At 41.5% G+C, this 20,328-nt stretch overlaps 1 protein-coding gene across 2 annotated transcripts in view; it reads left to right on the top strand.

Annotated features, from left to right (window-relative positions):
* The first annotated feature begins 259 nt into the window (after nucleotides 1-259).
* Nucleotides 260-20,328, top strand: part of CALD1 (caldesmon 1) — a 225,817-nt gene continuing 205,748 nt past the window's right edge. The window contains exon 1 of one of the 2 annotated variants that reach the window (XM_054655212.2): nucleotides 260-383. The gene's annotated coding sequence lies outside the window, so the exon portion shown is untranslated. The remainder of the gene's footprint in view (nucleotides 384-20,328) is intronic. The other variant, XR_010159001.1, reaches the window with a different exon arrangement.

The raw sequence follows: 20,328 nt of genomic DNA on the forward strand, positions 1-20,328 counted from the left end.
TTAAAACTCCATTAAAAAAGTTAATCAAATAAATACCTCCCTTATTTTCTCCATCCCAATTCAGTATCAGGCATCTTAAATTTGGTCAGAATTAGTTGAGTAGTTTAGAGTTTAATGGTTTAAGCAAATATTTTTTCTTTTTCTTCCTTTTCTTTCTTTGGAACAGATGAAACTTTGCTGGACAAAAAGGAAAAATATCTGGGTGGGAGAAATTGGGTGGGGCCAGTTAAGCCTGCATTCCGCTACTGGATTTAGTTGAAAATATCAAGCTGTTTTCAAGAATTCTGGATTAAACTCCCTCCCTCGCATTGTATTCAGGGGTGCCTTCCTTGAAGAATTGAAAGCAGAAAGATTTGGGAGCTGAGAGTTAAGCTGAACAAAAGGTAACTATTTTAAATCAAAACATCTGCTAGAGAGGTGAATTTAACTTAAATTCCAAGGGGCAATTGCCGTTCAGCTCTCACCTCATGGACCTATCTTCTCTGATAAATTTTCCCTGGCTACATTAATAAAAGTGCTGGAGGAACTGTCGTTTTGCTATACTTTAGAAATAGCAACTTAAAATATACTTCATCTTCTTTTAATGTCCCAGAAGTTGTGCCTTTCATCCCCCAATTGTTCTTTATAATACAAGGTGTGATGTGGCCTTAATAGATAAGCAATTCTTGTTCTTTTTGCTCAGCATCCAAGAGTTTTGGAAGATTTTGGAAACCCTTTTGTTGTGGTGATAGTGGTATTTATTTCTCAACTTGTGATGTATGGTGTTATCTACCATGGTTGTGTGGGTCGATGAAGCCACTGCTATTAGTTCATGTTGACTGAAGAGAACCTATGGGAAAGGTAGTAGGAAGAGCTGAACTGGAATTTCCAGAAATGGTGCCTTCAGGAGTCAAAGCTTGGAATCTGTCATTTGAATGCTCTCCCATGCTCTGGTCTGAATGTTTGTGTCTCTTCAAAATTCATATGTTGAAATCCTAACTCCAAGATGATAATATTAGAAGATGATGCCTTTGGGAGGTGACTAAATCATAAGGGCCGATTCCCTCATGAATGGGAATGGGCTGAAGAGAGACACCCCTTGTCCCCTTCACTCTGTGAGGACACAGCAAGAAGGCACTGTCTGTAATCCAGAAAGCAGACCTGCACCAGACACCAAATCTGCCTTGGTCTTGGCTTGCTAGCCTCCAGAGCTGTGAGAAATACATTTTTGTTGTTTATAAGCCACCTGGTTTATGGTACTTTGTTCTGGCAGTCCAAACGGTCTAAGACAAAAAATTAGTACTGAGAAGTGGGAGTGCTGCTGTATTAAATACTTACAATGTGGAAGCAGCTTTGGAACTGGATAATGAGTAGAGGCTGGAAGAGTTTTGAGGTGCATGCTAGAAAAAGCCTATACTGTGGTGAACTAACCATTAAGGGCAATACTGCTGAGGGCCCAGAAAGAAAAAAGGAGAGCTGTAGAGAAAACCTCAGACTTTTTAGAGAATACCTAAGTGGTCATGAACAGAAAATGTTAGTAGAAATATGAACGGTAAAGGCTATTCTGATGAGGCCATTCAGATGGAAATGAGGAATATGTTATTGAAAACCAGAGAAAAGGCAATTCTATTTTTAAAGTGGCAAAGAATTTGGCTTCTCTGTGTTCTTGTCCTAGTGTTTTGTGGAAGGTAGAACTTGTGAGTGATGAAATTAAATATTTAGCTGAAACTATTTCTAAGCAAAGTGTTGAAGATGTAGCCTGGTTTCTCTTGACTGCTCATGGTAAAATGCAAGAAGAGAGAAATGATTTAAAGATGGAATTGTTAATTAAAAGGAACGTAGAGCTTAAAATTTTAGAAGACTCTTAGTCTATTCACATTGAAAAAATATGAGAAAACTTGTGTGGAAGAGAACAAGGGTGTGGCCAAATGATTATTTGATAAGAAGGTTAGTATAGATTGTCATCTCAATGGAAGCCAGGTGCTATTAATCAAGATAATTGGGACATTTATCATCTCAGCCCTGGAACCAAAGATAGAAGAAGTGACTCAAGGATGCAGAGCAAGGAATAGGTCTTTGAGAAAGCAAGCCAGAAGAGTGAGATAAAGTGCAGATGTGGAATGATCCAGCCTCAGAGGATGTTTCATACTAAGGTCAAGATGCACATGGAGCCAGGAACCCAGGTGCTCATTCTGACAGTGTGAAAGAATTCTGTTTCGCCAACCCTAGAGGGAGTTGTTCAAAGTTCCAGAAAACAGCAGTAAGATTCATGATGCCAAGGAAGGGTGGACTATGTATTTCTGTAATTTAATTTAAATGAAATCCAGGACCTATTGTTCGAGACAATGGATTAAGAATGACTCAGAAAGCATTGTGGAGATCACTGGGGCTGCCCTTCCCATCATAGGTCCTGGAGTGCGAACAATATCAAAGAAAGGCCATCACTGCCCAGAGCAGCCTTATATCAGGGGCTCTACTCCCTGCACTCCATCCCTGTGCCCCGTGGCTGCCCCAGGGCCAGCTTAGGTGGCTCCAGTGCAGCATGCTTGGCACCCAGCAAAGCCATGGGGGCATGGCTGCCTCTACCTGGATTACAAAGAATGCCCTGGAAAGCCATAGGCCCAGGCAGACAAATACCACAAACGTGGGGCCACCATAGACAGTCCCCACTAAGGCAATACCCAGTGGAACCATGCGAGTGGGGACACCACAGAGACCACAGACCAGTAGAGCCCCTAGCATGTGATTCCCATCTGGGAGAACTGCAGGCACTCAACTCCAAACAGAGAGAGCTGTGCCATAGGCTACACCTGGAAAATCTATGGTGGCAGGGCTGTCCAAGGCCATGAAGGCAGGCAAAGCTGCAGAGGTAGGACTGCCATCCCAGTGGGTCTGCAAGGCAGGACCTCTGCCCCAGCACCTAGACAGTGGAACCCTGAGCCAAAAAGATTATGCTTGAGCACTAAGATTTTGGATTTGCTCAGAACTTGCCACTTCTTTCTTTACTATTTCTCCATCTTGGAATGGGAATATCTAAGCCTATGCCTGTCCCATCATTTTATTTTGGAAGCACTTAACATATTTAATTTTAGAGGTTCACAGCTCAGGATGGATAGTACCTGCGGTCTCACCCACATCTAATTTGGATGACATTTAGATGAGACCCTGGACTTCAGACTTTTAAATTGATGCTGGACTGAGTTAAAACTTCAGGGCTCATGGGATGAAATGAATACATTTTGCATGCAAGAAGGATATGAGGCTGGGCGCACTGGCTCACGCCTATAATCCCAGCACTTTGGGAGGCTGAGGTGGGTGGATCACCGGAGGTCAGGAGTTCGAGACCAGCCTGGCCAACATGGTGAAGCCCTATCTCTACTAAAAATACAAAAAATTGGCTGGGTGTGGTGGCAGGCACCTGTAATCCCAGCTACTGAGGAGGCTGAGGCAGGAGAATGGCTTGAACCTGGAAGGCAGAGGTTGCAGTGAGCCAAGATTGTGCCATTGCATTCCAGCCTGTGCAACAAGAGTGAAACTCCATCCCCCCCACCAAAAAAAAAAAAAAACCAAAAAAACAAACAAACATGAATTTGGGTAGAGGCAAGGGTGAAATTCTATGGTCTGAATGTTTGTTTCTCCTCCAAAATTCATGTTGAAATCCTAGCCCTCAAGGTGACGGTATTATGAGGTACTGCCTTTGGGAGGTGATTAGGTCATCAGGGCAGTCCTCATGTATGGGATTAATGCCCTCATCAAAAAGGCTAGAGGGAGACCCCCACCCCTTTCACCATGTGAGGACACAGCAAGAAGGCACTGTCTGTAGGCAGAAAGCAGATCCTCACCAGACCCTGAATCTGCCCTGAGTTTGGACTTCCCGACTTCGGGAGCTGTGAGAAATACATTTTCATTATTTATAAGCCACCCAGTTTATAGTATTTTGTTGTGGCAGCTCAAATGGAATAAGACAACCCAGTTTGGACTTTCTGGAAAGAGGAATCTAGTGAGAAATAATATTTCAAGAAGTGGAGATTAGTCTAATGAGGCCCAATGAATGAAAAAAGAAAAGGGACTTATTTGTTTGTCTTCAAAGGAACACCTCTCAGCCCTGGAACCAAAGATAGAAGTGACTCGAGGATGCAGAGCAAGGACTGGGTCTTTAAGAAGCAAGGCCAGGGGCCGGGCATGGTGGCTCATGCCTGTAATTCCAGCATTTTGGGAGGCCGAAGTGGGCGGATCACTTGAGGTCAGGAGTTCAAGACCAGCCTGGCCAACATGGTGAAACCCCATCTCTACTAAAAATACAAAATTAGCTGGGCATGATGGCACATGCCTGTAATCCCAGCTATTTGGGAGGCTGAGGCAGGAGAATCGCTTGAACCCAGGAAGTTGCAGTGAGCTAAGATCGCACCATTACACTCCAGCCTGAGCAAAAAGAGCGAAAAAAAGCAAGGCCAGAAGAGTGAGGTAAGGCATGGATGTGGAATGATCCCGCCTCAGGGGATGCCTGTTGTGTAAGGTCAAGATGCACCTGGAGCCAGGGACCCAGGTGCTCATTCTAACACCATGAAGGAATTCTGTTTCGCCAAAACTACAGAGTTTTTCAAAGTTCCAGAAAACAGCAGTAAGGTTCAGTGATGCCAAGGAAAGGTGGACTATATTTCTGTAATTTAATTTAAAGAACTGACATAGGTTTCTCAGGGATACACAAAAGAGCTTCTTACTCTCATAGAAAGAGCTGGCTCTTGAATCGCTTTAGGGAATGCAGTTCCCAGTAAACAGGCGCCTTCTATAAGGGAACCACAGAAACTTCAGGGAGGGCTCCCAGAGAGCTGCTGGGCTGGTGTTGGTGTCTCTGAACTTGAAAGAGTGGCCTCATTACACCCAGATTTCCAAGACACAGACCAACTGTCTTGGGGGACAAGTTGGAAGGTTGATATGGCAAGTGTTAAAACAAACAAACAAACCCTGCAAACTAGATTTAGTTGCTGCTTCAGGAAGGCACTGCCATTGCTGGGGTGACCTGAAGACCTGTTCACCAACAGGAGCAAGGAACCCCTGTCTCTTCCTCCATCCAGGCTTGTGGTCTCTCTCTCTCTGGTGCCCCCTACTGGCAGAGCCTAACAGGGTGTCTGCTGGCCAAGCAGAAAGGTGCTGTGCAGAGTCCTAGCCTCAGTGGAATACAGGAGCGTGGGTCTGGAGTTGCGAGGTCACAACTTTATAAGTGGCACGTTCTGCTTATAGCGTCCCAAGACACACGTTTCTTTCCTAGTAGAACCATATATTGCCGATTACCGCTAGAATTGTATTTGAGCCCTTTCTAGGTACCTTCTTTTGGGAGAACCATACCTAGCTTCTGCAGACTTAAAAATCCTGCCATCTCAAAAGCTGAGGTACATGTTTGACTATGTTTATCCTTTCCATTCCTAGCTATTAACAGAAAAAAAAATCTACTTTCACTTTCTTCTGAAAAGTCAAGAGCATATCCACCAAACTCTCTAGCACATACCCAATATTTGAATTTTTTCATCACCACTGTATAAAATATATATTCAATTACCAATTCTATACATTACTTCTATATTGTTATTTTTTTCATCTGTTCAAAATGCATGATTAATTTTCTCCTTCTGGTCAGGTGGCCTATACCAAAGTTCCAGAGCGGGTCACTTACATTTTTCTCTGACTCACTTCTCCACAGTGTTTCTGTTTTTGGGTTACTCAAATGAATATCTTATTGACATATCATACCATTCAGTCTCCCCTTATTACAGCCTATCATTTGGGAATATGGCATGCTTCTCCATCACTGTATTTTAATCTGAAGCCCCTTCCCACCATGTCTCAAAAAATCACATTATGGTGTAACCTCAAGCTTGGTTCACTTACAATGCACACTGAGACAGTATGATATAGTGACCTCTAGACTAGATTGCCCATGTCCAAATCCCTGCTTTTCTACCTACCACCTGTACATGTCCTTGTGCAAGTTATTTAACTTCCATAAGCCTCATTTTTCTCCATCTGTGAAATGAAAGTAACAACAATACCTACCTTGTAAGGTTGTTCCTAAGATGAAAAGAGATATACAGTCACTAAGTGCTCAATCAATGACACCTATTATTAGTATAATGGTTTTGAGGCTATTAGCATTATTTCCATCTCCTCTCTGTCTTCCAATATTTTGGGGGTGCGATTCCCAGGCATCTCCCATACCCTTATTCATATTCTTATCTTACACTTGTTGTCTTCCATAGGAACCACGTTCATAGGTTTATCAAGGTGATTGTCCTTCTTTCTTCCTTTACTTAAAGTTTTTCAGTTGGATCACCCAGACTCTGGTCAAATATCCTTCCCTCGCCAAGAATACATCATTTATCCCGTACCTAGAACCATGGCTTTGTCTTATAAATCTCACTTCTCTTTACCATCTTTGTAATTGTACATTCAACCCACAGATTTTTCTTTCTCTTCAAAGTCTTTATTGTTGGTAGAAAAAATGATCATATAAGTTTATCATCTAGGGCTGGGCGTGGTGGCTCACAACTGTAGTCCCAGCACTTCAGGAGGCCGAGGCAGTGAATCGCTTGAGCTCAGGAGTTTGAGACAAGCCTGGGCAACATGGCGAAACCCTATCTCTACCAAAAATACAAAAAATTAGGCGGGTGTGGTGGTGTGCTCCTGTGGTCCCAGCTACTTGGGAGGCTGAGGTGAGATGATTGCTTGAGCCAGGGGACGGAGGTTGCAGTGAGCCGAGATCGTGCCACTGCACTCCAGCCTGGGTGACAGAGTGATACCTGTTTCAAAAAAAAAAGTTTGTCATCTATACTCTTGAGTCCTTTGATTCCTCACCCAAGGTATAGTTTCTTTTCAGAAATGTCATTCATGCAATATTTTAGCTCAAGACATACTGGGAGGAGATTTCCAGGAGAAAGTTAATATGGATCTTCAAGTGGCAGAAGAATCAGGAAGATGAGACCTCAGAGCTTAATGGAATAGCTTTCAAGAGCATGATGAATCATCTTGGGGGTGTGACTTGGACAGAATGCTTATTTCATATAGGCTAAGTAGAGAGTATTGAGCCTGTCAGAAAAGGAAGCTTTCGGCCTGATGCCAAAGAAATTTGCTAGTCAAAATAACCAGTCAAATAATTTCCGAATTAATTATTTTTCATTTTGTGTTTGCATTTGTACATCCAGTCTCAGATTCTCAAAGGAATAAGTTATGATTTTAGCACACAAAAGTTTAGCTTCTTCTCATCACTACCCTAAACCATCTAAATTATAAAAGTGAAACTATATATTATACAGTGGTACCTTCATAAATCTATTTCCAAGTGCCAGAAAATAGGCATTATGAGTGGGGAATTTCATATGTGTCCATGCATGTACAGAGTTCAGGCTCGGGGAGATAAATGTGTCAAGAATGCATAACCACAGCCGAGTAATTATGCAACTTCTGTTTCTGCCAATAAATTTCGAGCCTGATTTATGTCAGATCAGAATATAAATCCAGTCTTAGCACCGATTATCAAAAATACACTTTTCAGGCTGGGCGCAGTGGCTCACACCTGTAATCCCAGCACTTTAGGAGGCCGAGGCGGGCAGATCACCGGAGGTAAGGAGTTCGAGACCAGCCTGGCCAACATGGTGAAACACCATTTCTACTAAAAAATACAAAAATTAGCCAGGCGTGGTGGCGTGGTGGCGGGCACCTATAATCCCAGCTACTCAGGAGGCTGAAGGAGGAGAAGCACTTGAACCTGGGAGGTGGAAGTTTCAGTGAGCCGAGACAGCACCACTGCACTCCAGCCTGGGCAACAGAACAAGACTCTGTATCGAAAAAAAAAACAAAAAAAAAACAAAAATAAAAAACACTTTTCACACTTTTCAGTGTTGAATGTATTATTTTCAGACAGAATATAATTAATGGAATGCTATATTGGGTCCATGCTGCAAAATCTGCTGGGCCTTGGGGTGGAGTGGGAGCCTGTCTAGAGAAAAAAGACAAGACTCAGCTCTGAAAAGAGAACTGGAATGAAGGATCCAGAAATTGTGATGACTTGATAAACCCTGGGCCTAAGCTCTCATATGAGCAAATAATGAGAGCAGCCACCTTAATTTCTATAGAAAAAAAATAGGTGTATCATCTCATCTGCTGAAAAAAAATCAGATGAAATTGTTCTGAGGGAGTGAATTCCCAGGATTCTCTACCCTTTGTATGCCTCACCTCTGCCAGGTGCCACCAATCACCAACTCTAAATTTGTAAGGCCAGGGCAATGCATCTGAGTCCTGGAGAATCACTTGGGGAGTTTTGAAAAATACTGACATCCAGCTCCACCTAGGAAATGTTAGTTTAATTAGACTGGGATGCAGCCTAGGCATTGCTAGTTTTCTTAAAGCACACCAGGTAAGAAGCACTGGTCTAGGCCAACTGCCCTGAGGGTGGCTCCTGCCTTGCAAAGACTATGACTTTGCAAGGCAGAGATGCAGAGATGCAGAGATGCACACAGGACAACGGTGGGGCCTCTTCCCATTCTTGCTGCCCTTTCTCCTTCATGTTCTTTATTCTCCTGCCTTGTAGTGCTGGTCCTTGACTACAGATTGTCTTGTATCTATTGTCTATAATTTAATGCTTCTGATACCCAGATGCCTGCTGATCCCTCCCTGGCCTGCTCTGACTCCAGAAATTTGTATTTCCTTCTGAGTATTTGCCCACTCTGTTGCAAACTCTGGCTTTGCAAGCTCCCCTAGCTGCATTGACTTGAAGCAGGCATCTGATTCAACCATCTCAGTTAGATTCTGACTTCCAGTCCCTTCTCTCTGGCAGGAGGCTGGGGACATCTCCACAGGCAGCCCCTGACCATATTTGTTTAACACGTAACTTCTGTGGGATGAGATGAAGTCCCAGCCCATCCATCTAGATAGCCATCTTCTTGTCATAGGATGAAACCAGCTTGGGTTTGAATCCTGGGTGAGGAAGTCACAACAGAGTGAGAGAGAGAAAGCCTACGTGACTAGGGGGTAGGTTCCTGTGCTGGGGCCTGAGATGTGGAAAGGAGAGACTTTATAAAGAGAAGGGAGAAGAGAAAATGATGAGTAAGACCATCTTCTTTAGGTAAACCTAAGTGTGTATTATGAATGTTAGCATTGGCCACTGTCGCTTATAAATTGCTGCTGTCATTTAAAAAATTCTGTATCATGTCTTCTTCATGACTTTTTAATACCACCCTTGTCTCAAGGTACAAGCACAGAAGTGTAAGTTGAAAAGAAAATGTCTATAAAATAATACATATGCTCTAATTTTCAACCAAATATGAAAGGTAAACCTAAAACCCACTGCTGATATCCATGTATAATCCCTTTTGGCTCCCAGAGGTACCTCTGTTAACAGATGTGTAGTCCCGGAAGGACTGTTTGACATACAAGAAAATACATGTATGATATTGCTTCATGTGTGTTTTATATAACTGGAATAATACCACATATATCATTAGGAAAATTACTTTTTTTCCACTCAACAGTCTATAATGGAGATCTTTCATTTCACCACATATAGAGCTCATTCTACTCAACTACTAAACGCTAACTGTGGACAAATAAGCTGTTTCCAATGTATACAATTACAAACAATTGTATAAATACAATGTATAGCTTATATGTGTGTGTGAAGGTTTCTTTAGAGAAGATCAGGAAAAGTAAAATTGTTAGACAATAGGGTAGATGAATTTTTATTTTAAATAGGTATTGTCAAATTTATACCTCACCTAGTAAGGCAAGAGAATACCATTTTACATTACTCTACTCAACACTATTATATATTTTACTTTATTTTTTTATTATTATTATTTTTAGATGGAGTCTCACTCTGTCACCCAGGCTGGAGTGCAGTGGCCCAATCTGGGCTCACTGTAATGTCTACTTCCCAGGTTCAAGCTATTCTCCTGCCTCAGACTTCTGAATAGCTGGGATTACAGGCACCCACTACCACTCTTGGTTAATTTTTGTATTTTTAGTAGAGACAGGGTTTCACCATGTTGGCCAGGCTGGTCTCGAACTCCTGACCTCAAGTGATCTGCCTGCCTCAGCCTCCCAAAGTGCTGGGATTACGGGCGTGAGCCACCATGCCCGGCCACGTATTTCAAATGTTGCTTCTCTGGAATGGTATTTCTTTGTTTGCATTTAAGTATTTTTTTTCATTACTGGCGTGGTGAAAATATGCTTCATTATTGTTTCAATTTGCTTTTCATTGATTACAAGTAAGATTGAACATTTTTGTGTATGCCTACTATTATTTGCTTTTACTCCTCTATGAATCCACTTCCCATATTCTTTGCCCATTTTTCTATTGGGTGGCTTATCTTTCTTCTTATTGATATAGGAGTGATTTATAGATTATGGATTTCCTTCAGGGCACAATTCACATTGTAGTCTACTTGAATGGCTCCCCCCGGTGGTGTACAGTACACAGCCTGCACAGCCATAACTGGCAGTCAGCTTTTGTTTGTGATAAATATGTAAATATTTTATCCTTACTCTGTCTCTTGTCTTTACATTTTACTTGTGTTATTTTTCACAGTGTAGAAGTTGTTTTTCTAGTCATATTTATCGTTCTTTTCCTTTGTGTTGTTTGCCTTCTGAGTCTTGTTTAAGATAATCTTTCCTACCCAAAGTAAAACATTTTCCTGTATTTCCTCTGATTCTTTTATAGTTTTACTTTTTATGCTCATATATTTAATCTATCTGGAAATGACTGGTGGATGATGTGAGATAGGGATCTAAACATTATCTTTGTCCAAATGGATAACCAATAATACCAACAAATTATTGAATAGACATCCAAAAGACATCCCTTACCTAAAATACTACCTCTACCACCATGCCCAGCTAATTTGTGTATTTTTAGTAGAGACAGGGTTTCACTATGTTGGCCAGACTCGTCTTGAACTCCTGACCTCAGGTGATCCACCCGCCACGGCCTCCCAAAGTGCTGGGATTACAGGTGAGAGGCAGAAGAATTGCTTGAACCTGGGAGGCAGAGGTTTCAGTGAGCCGAAATCGCACCATTGCACTCCAGCCTGGGGGACAAGAGTGAGACTTTGTTTCAAAAAAAAAAAAAAAAAAAAAATTAAAAATTAAAAAAAAAACGAAAACTAAAAAATTCAAAAATTAAATACTATCTCTATCATATGGCATTTTTTCCTATATTCATAGGTCCATTTTGAGGCTCTGAATTCTGTTCTTATGATTAAAATTATATTTGGAGAAATTATTCATTTAGCTACAGTAGTCATGGGTTATCATGATCTATTAGTGAGAGTTTGGGTTTAAATAAAAATCTACTCTATATTAAGTTTAATTCATAGTATATAACTTGATGTTATAATAAACTATGTATTATAAATTATATGGAGTTCTCACTTCTGACAGGAGGCTCAGTCTAAATAACCCTTTTGTTATCTTTTAAAGCTCCCACATTGAGGACCTGCATGATTCTTAGATCAGATCTTGGTGTCCAGTGAAGCAGCCAACTTGTTTTTATTTCTTCCTGAATATTATTATGACTTGAAACTCATAACTTGATTCATAGTGTATTAATAAAATTAATTCATATATCTTTTAAGTAAACTGATAATTTAGAACAAGAGTTCAAAAATATAAATACGAGCTTTTCCATGGGCCTGTAGGAACCTTAAATGCCATCCAATAGCACAGTTTGACAAATAGTAGTCAGTGAATAAATATATGCAGAATGACTGAAAGTAGCGCTATGCGTAACTTGAAAACCACCACTTACACTCCTTTTTAGGCACTTTACTGATTTGCTTCATTCAGAGTAGCTGTTTTGCTCTTGCTGTTTTAAGGCATATGGTATTAGAACTTGGCATGAATTGCTTTCTTTGCCAGAAAATTTTGAGTCAATTTAGTTTTTTTCTTGGGCTTTTTGTTAAGCCTGAGACACTTAGTTGTTTAGTTATTGGCTATCAAATAAACCCCTGAAGCATAAACATTATTCTCCATATTGGCTTTCCATATGGTGCAACTGAATGAAAACTGCACTTACTTTACTCTCCCTTCTCTCTGGAGAGCACAGCCTACGTAGACTAGAATGTGAATGACGACCCCTGGAGTTGTGCAGTGCACAGTACTGTTCTCCTTCCACCTCCCACTTCCATTCTCTATGTTTCTCTATCCAAAAAGATCCTCCTGGCTCTGCCTATAGATAGATCCTACTATCTATCCTGTATGTTCGCTTGTTGATGCTTACAATTTGCAGGTCTGTATTCCTTGAAGACCTCATTCCACAGACTGCAAACGTTACTCAGGTAATTAGCCTGGAGACTTCTAGCAGTTTCCAGGCCTGAGTTCTTATCAGGGTTTGTCTTACAAGAGTTCAAATGGTCTCCTGTATGACTATTTTAAAAATATGGAGGCCAGGTGCGGTGGCTCATGCCTGTAATCCCAGCACTTTGGGAGGCCGAGGTGAGTGGATCACGAGATCAGGAATTCAAGACCAGCCTGGCCAACATGGTGAAACCCTGTCTCTACTAAAAATACAAAAATTAGCCGGGCATGGTGGTGCGCGCCTGTAATCCCAGCTACTCGGGAGGCTGAGGCAGGAGAATTGCTTGAACCCGGGAGGCAGAGGTTGCAGTGAGCAGAGATCACACCACTGCACTCCAGCCTGGGCGACAAAGCTAGACTCCGTCTAAAAAAATAAAAATAAAAGGAGTCCAGCAAAACTTTCAGAATGGCTATACAGGAGGATGGCTTGCTTATCCACACAGGTATTATTGATTCTGCACAAGCATCTATTTGATGACAATGCAAGGCTCGTACCTTGAGTCAAACTTGTAACCAGCTGAGCACAGGGACTCTGTTCAGTATAGCAAACACAGTTTACGTGGGCCCACCCAGAAACTTTCTACAAGTACATTCCACATGCTGAGTGTGCGGGTGATGCTAGCTGATTCAGACTGTTGTGTGCAACTCTATGCTTCTTTCCTAAAGCCTGTGTGAGATGATGCAAAGCTAAAGTCAAAACTCCAAGACTTATGGATTGTTAGAACTGAAAACACTTTAGGGACTTTCTTGTTGAACTATCTCATTTTAGAACTGGGATGACTGCCTGTTGACTCTAGTATATTTCATTTATAAATATATAGGCACACACATTTATAACATATATAATCAACCATATTAATCATATTACTAGCAAATGAATGAAAAATTCATGTACATTTAAACTTTAAGTGAACTGGTCATTTGGGATATAAGCATGTGAAGTTAGCTCTCCTTTCTTTTAAATATCTGCAGCTCCCATTGGTGTGTGTGTGTGTGTGTGTGTGTGTGTGTGTGTGTTTCCAAGAACATAGCAGTGGAGAAGTTACTAATTGCCACCCATTAGACAGATGGGAATGGTTAAAATGTGGAACAGTTTCCAGCTCCCTGTGGAATTCTGGCTGGCTGTTTCTTTACTCCAAAGTCTGTTTTACTTTGTGAAACAGTTTTATTTTTTAAGTAACATTTACTTATTATTCCTCAAAGGGATGCTGGGAAGGAGACTCCCCTTATTGCTATTCTCATAGTAACATGTGAGACAACTGCATGTACACAGGGCTTGACAGTCTCTTCCTGGGAACATACACTGAGAATAGCTCAGAGGATCTAGGCAGACACCTGTCACTCAGCTCAGCACCCACATCTGTACCCTTCCTTCCCAGCCCTAGGCCCCTTTATGCTGATGGAAATCCTGGCACATGGCAATTCTCCAAATCAAGGTTGTTTAAAAATTCCTACAGGCCAATTATTAGGCATTTATTCCCCTGTGGCTATTTCTAAAGGTAAAAATAACACCTTGGAGAGTCTGTGGATCTTTCTAGTTAGTGTACTGTGACCCCATATAGACTTCAGCCCCAAAATGCATGACCATCACGTTTATAAAGAGCTACTCAGAACAAGTTAAACCTACAGGCAATGCCCTCTAGCAAACTAGAGTCTAGAATATACTAGTAAGAGACCAATCATTCCACAAATATTTACTGAGGCTCTCTTCTGGGCACTGCAGAGTTCATGAGAAAAAAATAGATCTGTCTCTGTCTTCCAAAGTCTAAGTGCAAGGTAGAGACTGAAAAGTCACAAGGTGATTGCAATAGGGGAGAATAAGCACAATTACATTGGAAGTTCACTGTGTGGGGGCTAGGAGGGCTCTTAACTCAGACTTGGGCAGTCATAAAGGTTACCTAGAAGGCCAGAGGGGAGCTAGCTGGACACAGATACGGAGGAACAGTGCTCAAGGCAGAGAGAACAGCATGTGTGAAAACCTGAGGACAAGAGGCAGCAAGGCACATTCAGGACAATGAAAAACAGTTTAATCTGGCTAGAGTGGAGAGTGAATGTGCGCATGTGTGTGCAGGGGTGAAGGCAGATTCGGGAGGGATGTCCAAGATGCCCCTGGACAGAGGGCTAGGAGCTAAATTATTAAGGGCTGGCCTTTTAAGTTCTTTGTAGATGACTAACCTTTATCCATGAACCATTCATCCCACCATGTGCCAAGAACTAGTGCTGGGGATAAAGCAACAAATAAAACAGACAAAGAATGAGCCCTCAAGGAGCTTCCATTCTCATGATGGGCGGAGGAAAGTCAATGAACAAGTAATCAAATTGAATATGCAGTATGTCAAGCGGCAATAAATGCCAAGAAGAAAAATAACTCAAGGTGGGCGATAAGCAATGTGGCAGGATGGTTCTCATTCTCATTCTCTTTTCACATAGGGTCAATGAGGTCTCCTTGATGTGGTGGCATTCAGCAGGGATCTAAGGAAGTGCAGGAAGAAATTATGAAGATATGTGCAGGGGAAAGTTTGGGCAGAGGAAAGAAGATGGAGGGCTGGATCACCAGGTGCTCAGTGTGTTGCAGGAACAACCAGAGGCTACTCTGGCTAGAGCAAAGGGAGAGAGCACAGGAGCAGTAGGAGATGAAGTCTGAGAGATAGAAGGGCAAGATTACAGAGGGACTTATAGGATTGTACCCTGAGTGTGGTAGGACATCAAATATGAGTTTTCAATAGGGAGGTAGCATAACCCTGCTTGCATAGTTCTAGCTGCAGAAGAATGGATTGAGGGTGGGGTTTGGGGATGGAGTGGCAGAGCAGGCAGGGAGACCTGCTTATTGCATAAAATCACATAAGCAATGATGACAACCTAAGCAAAGTAATAGTATTGGAATATGTGACAAATTAGAGGCAGAAGAGAGACAGAAAATTGAAGGATGCTAAGAGGACCCTGTCCCTTGATTCCAAAATATTTTATATCATAACTTGCACACTGACTGAAGTTTTTCCTATTACAGTATCTCTCTTGAGTTTAAAGAATTGAAAGATTTTATTTGGGCAAATGGTGTTTTTGTTTTTGGTCTGAAAAACATAGAATTTAGAGAGAAAAATAAAAGGATGATATATAAAACAGGGCATTTACATAAATTAAAGATGTATGCATATGAAGCAATACTTACAACTTTGGAAGAAGACATGCAATATAGAAAATACACAGGAAATAGAATAGGATGGTTGCCTACAGTGGGGAGAAGATAAGAGGATGTTATAAAAATAATAAAACAAAACGAAACAAAAGAACAAAGTTCCAGAATGCAAATTTTTTTTCTTCTTTCTTCCTTTTTTAACTTTTGTTTTAGGTTTAGAGGTATAGGTGCAGAATTATTATGTAGGTACCCTGTCTTTTCAGACAGATCAAAACAGTAAACGTTGTTGAGCACTAGCAACTCAGTACTGCTTCGTTAGTTGTTCTAGTTTAGAGGAGGTCTCTTAGAGAACAGGTCTGGGGATAGTCAGGCTTAACAGCGAATGGTGAAAAGGAGAAATGCTAGACAAATGATGCCAAGAAAGGTGGGTATCATGTGACCAGTGAGAGATAAATCGTTAGGACATAAGAAGTGAGAAAAACAGAATTCTGAAAACAAATTTTACCTTCTCCACAGTTTCATCTAAAATTGGCTCTGCGTGAAGTTTTATTTTTACTTCTCCCTAACCCCAACCCCCTGCTCCAACCCAGTTTTCCAAATGATATCCTGTTCTGACATTTAAGAAAAAAACTTTAGTGTTTTCCTCTCTGTGCGCAGTGGAATTTCACCAATTTCTTTGGAATGACAAGTATCAGAAAAAGTTCTGCGGCTGCTGCTGAAACCACTGCTCCATAATCTACTGAGGTTCAAGGTCTCGTAGAAGGAAAATTTGCAGTCGATTAATTTAAAGTTAAAAAAAATAAAACTGGCAGTCAGGAGGTTACTTGAGTTTTATCTCAGTTTTGTGCTGATAACATAGCTAACTACTTCTTAGTTTACAAAGCATGTTCACATTTCTTAATCTCTTTGATCTTCATATCAACTCTTGTGAGGCAGCTACTTTACAAGTGAGAAAACTAAAACTCAGAGAGATTAAGTGACTTTCTCAAGTTGCTTAACTTGTAATCTGCACTCTTTCTGTGTTAGAACTCTTCCTGTGTCCTGAGGTCAGGTTCTAAACTTGTCTTTGCTTCTTGTAAGTGAACATTATAACATTTGCCAATTAACTTCATGGGGATATAGAAAAGAAAAGTGATGATAGTATGGGTGGCACAACCCGTTGGATGAAAAATGCCAATAGACATTTACCATTATTTGTATTATTATTATTATTTTTGAAATATTTGCAATCAGGTCTTTGCAGCTTATAAACCATCTTAAAAGGGTAGTATTTAGCAGGAACGGACCTGGGAACCCCCAGTTTGGCTCCCTACCATCAGGCAACCTTCTCTGTGAGTTTCCCAAGGGAAGAAATATGTACAGAGGCCAGTACTGGACGAAAGAGCACTTTTCCTATTGGCTGGAGCCTTGGCCTCCAAATGCAGGGTATCTTCCAACTGATCTTAGTTGGACTACAATTGAATCTTCGGTTGAATCTTGGACCTTATTACTGCATTGAGGAAGAAGGCTGGTCCAAAGCCCACCAGCCAGCAAAATGAAGAGGAAGCAAAAAATAGAAATGGCCAGGTTCTCTTCTAAGTGAGTGTAGTCCCAGCTCTCCTTGCCACTCCAGCCTGGTAAAGGGAGCATCTGGCCCTAAATAGATATATTCTATGGCTCTAGGCTCTAGTGCCTAGATAATGTCGAATGGTCTCTTTGAACTTGGGCAGTCTCGAGCATGGGTTTTCTCCATGGGAGGCGAGGAGTGTTAGAGTTCTGGATTGGGAGAGTTGCTAAAAGCCCTCCTAGCTAAGGGTTCTGTATTAGTCCATTCTCACATTACTATAAAGAAATACCAGAGACTAGGTAATTTATAAAGAAAAGAGGTTTAATTGGCTCACGGTTTCACTGGCTGTACAGGAAGCATGATGCTGACATCTGCATGGCTTCTGGGGAGGTTTCAGGAAACTTACAACCCTGGTAGAAGGCAAAGGGGAAGCAACCCCATCTTACATGGCTGGAGGAGGAGGGAGACAGACAGCAGGCAGATGCCACACACTTTTAAACAAACAGATCTCAAGAGCACTCACTCACTATGACGAGAACAGCACCAAGGGGGAAATCCACACCCATGATCCAATCACCTCCCACCAGGCCCCACCTCCAACATTGGGGATTACAACTGGACATGAGATTTGGGCCAGGACACAGATCCAAATTATATAGGGTTCTGAAAGTAAGAAGAATCCCACAATTTGGAAATGAGATCAGGAACTTAAAATGCTCTAAAATTCATTCATCCCATAACATTTTGTGTGATATTATACCAGACGCTGGGATACAGAAATGAGTACTTGCTCAATTAGATCTAGATCTAGATCTAGGACCATATCTCTATCTATACGTCTATCTACCTATTATCTATTTATCTATCTAATCTAACTATTTATCTGTCTGTCTATCTAATCGATCTCTCAGTCTGTCTATCTAGAGTCACATATTGTAAATAGTCTACTTAAATAAAAACATCCCAGAAATTAACTATTCAACAAAGTGACTTTGAGATTTAGAGATAGTCTTTCTAAGGAGATAGATTCCTATAAAACACCAGGAAATATTCAATTAAGCATAATACATAAACATGAGATCCATTACTTGAAAGAAGGCAGTGTAAATGGCAGGCAAAGAGAAGGCAAGTGTTTCGGAGTTTGAGCAAAAAGAACATATGAGTAATCCTCTGGTATTATTTTAGGGAGAAGAAGTTCTTCGAGCAATGGGGCTTAGTTTTTCAGACAGAAATATCCCTAAAGAGGGGCAATTTATCAGCCACCACAGATTGCTGGAGCCAACTCTCCAGACTGGCCAGCCTCTTAGGTTCTCGGTCAGAACTTTCCCTAACACCTCTTTCTCTGTGTCCTGAGAGGGGCTGTCCACTGGAGAGAAGAGTTGTTATAAATGGCCACCTGAGTTTTCCCTCTCAGAATATATTTCCCACTAGCTGGGCGCAATGGTTCATGTCTGTAATCCCAGCACTTTGGGAGGCTAAGGCGGGTGGATCACGAGGTCAGGAGTTTGAGACCAGCCTGGCTAACATGGTGAAACCCCGTCTCTACTAAAAATACAAAAATTAGCTGGATGTGGTGGCAGGCACCTGTAATCCCAGCTACTCAGGAGGCTGAGGCATGAGAATTGTTGGAACCCAGGAGGCAGAGGTTGCAGTGAGCCAAGATCGTGCCATTGCACTCCAGCCTGGGTGACAGGGCGAGACTCCATCTCAAAAAAAAAAAAAAAAAAAGTATTTCCCACTTTAACTTAGCTAATTGGCACTCTAGTTTCTAAATAAGCCCTTAGCCATACTTAGGTGTTTGTTATTATTATGGCTACTACTTCTCTGCCTTCGAGAAGATACATGTAACAAAGTGTCCCCAAAGTCCATACAAGGGTAGTTCTGTGTGTGGTATGCCTGGCATTCCTGGGCATGTGGGAGGACTGTATCATTAGCTCCCCTTTCCAGACACCTGCACCTCTTAATTAGGGTAGCAACAAACAACCAGACTCCAGGGCTCCTGGCCTGGACCCAAATCCACACTCACCATTCCCCAGGCACCAACTTGCATTCTCAGATTTGGTTCTGGGTTTGTGTACAAGTTGAATATAAATAATTTTGTCAAGGTACCTTCATATTTTGTTTGCATTTTTAAATTCTGGCTCAGAAAGGCAGTAGAGAAAAACAGAAAAAAAGAGAAATATAGGTAGGGATGGTATATGGCTGATGATTTTATGATATAGACTTGATTTTTTAAAATTGTGTTTGCCTTGTTCACCACAATGGCATTAGGGCTTAATAGAGTAACACATAACAGGCACTCAAGAAATATTTGTCAATTATTCATTGATTAATTAGTTATTCATTAGCTATCACTCAACTATTAATTAATTAGTTGTTAATCTAGTTAGGGAAACAGGACGGATATACTTAAATACAATCAAATCAAATAATTCAAGTCAGTAAATGATAAAGAGAAAATGAGAGTCTGACCTCACTTCTTGGATTGCAAGTTGTCCGAGAAAGGGTGTGAGCTGGGTGCTGGGATTTTAGAGGCAGGTTTCATGTGGGTCTGGAGCCAGAGTGGGCAAATGTGAAGCGGGAGAAGCACCAAGACTGAAGTCACTGAGGCAGGAGGTGCACTACATGATGTGGGGCTGGTGCCAAGGAGATAAGAGAGGGAGAAAGTAGAAGTTTGTGCAGGGAATTGTAGGAAAAGCAAGCAGAGGGATGATTATTGATTCCCCTAAAATGCTCAGCCAAGCCTTAACTTTATCTTATTGGTAGTAAGATGATATTGAAGGTGTCTGAGTAAGTGCATTAATTTGCAATGAAAACAAAGTTCAGGCTGGGCGCGGTGGCTCACGCCTCTGATCCCAGCATTTTGGAAGGCTGAGGTGGGTGGATCATGAGGTCAGGAGTTTGAGAGCAGCCTGGCCAACATGGTGAAACCCTGTCTCTACTAAAAATACAAAAATTAGCCAAGTGTGGTGGTGCACGCCTGTAATCCCAGTTACTCTGGAGGCTGAGGCAGGATAATTGCTTAAGCCCGGGGGCAGAGGTTGCAGTGAGCTGAGATTGTGCCACTGTACTCCAGCCTGGATGACAGAGCAAGACTCCGTCTCGGAAAAAAAAAAGAAAGAAAGAAAAGTTCAGGGTATAAATATGCATATTATTTGTTATCACAAGAGCTAATTGTTAACAACATGAGAACAAATGAGTTTTTTTTTAAACCCTAGTAAGATAGGAATGACCTCTTCCTCCTTGGTTGCCTGACATAATCCCCACTGCACAGAATTTTTGTGGGACACCTGCCCCACTACTGCACTTATGCGATTCCATGTAC

The sequence above is a fragment of the Pan troglodytes genome, chromosome 6, assembly GCF_028858775.2.
Source record: "Pan troglodytes isolate AG18354 chromosome 6, NHGRI_mPanTro3-v2.0_pri, whole genome shotgun sequence".
Lineage (NCBI taxonomy): Eukaryota > Metazoa > Chordata > Mammalia > Primates > Hominidae > Pan > Pan troglodytes.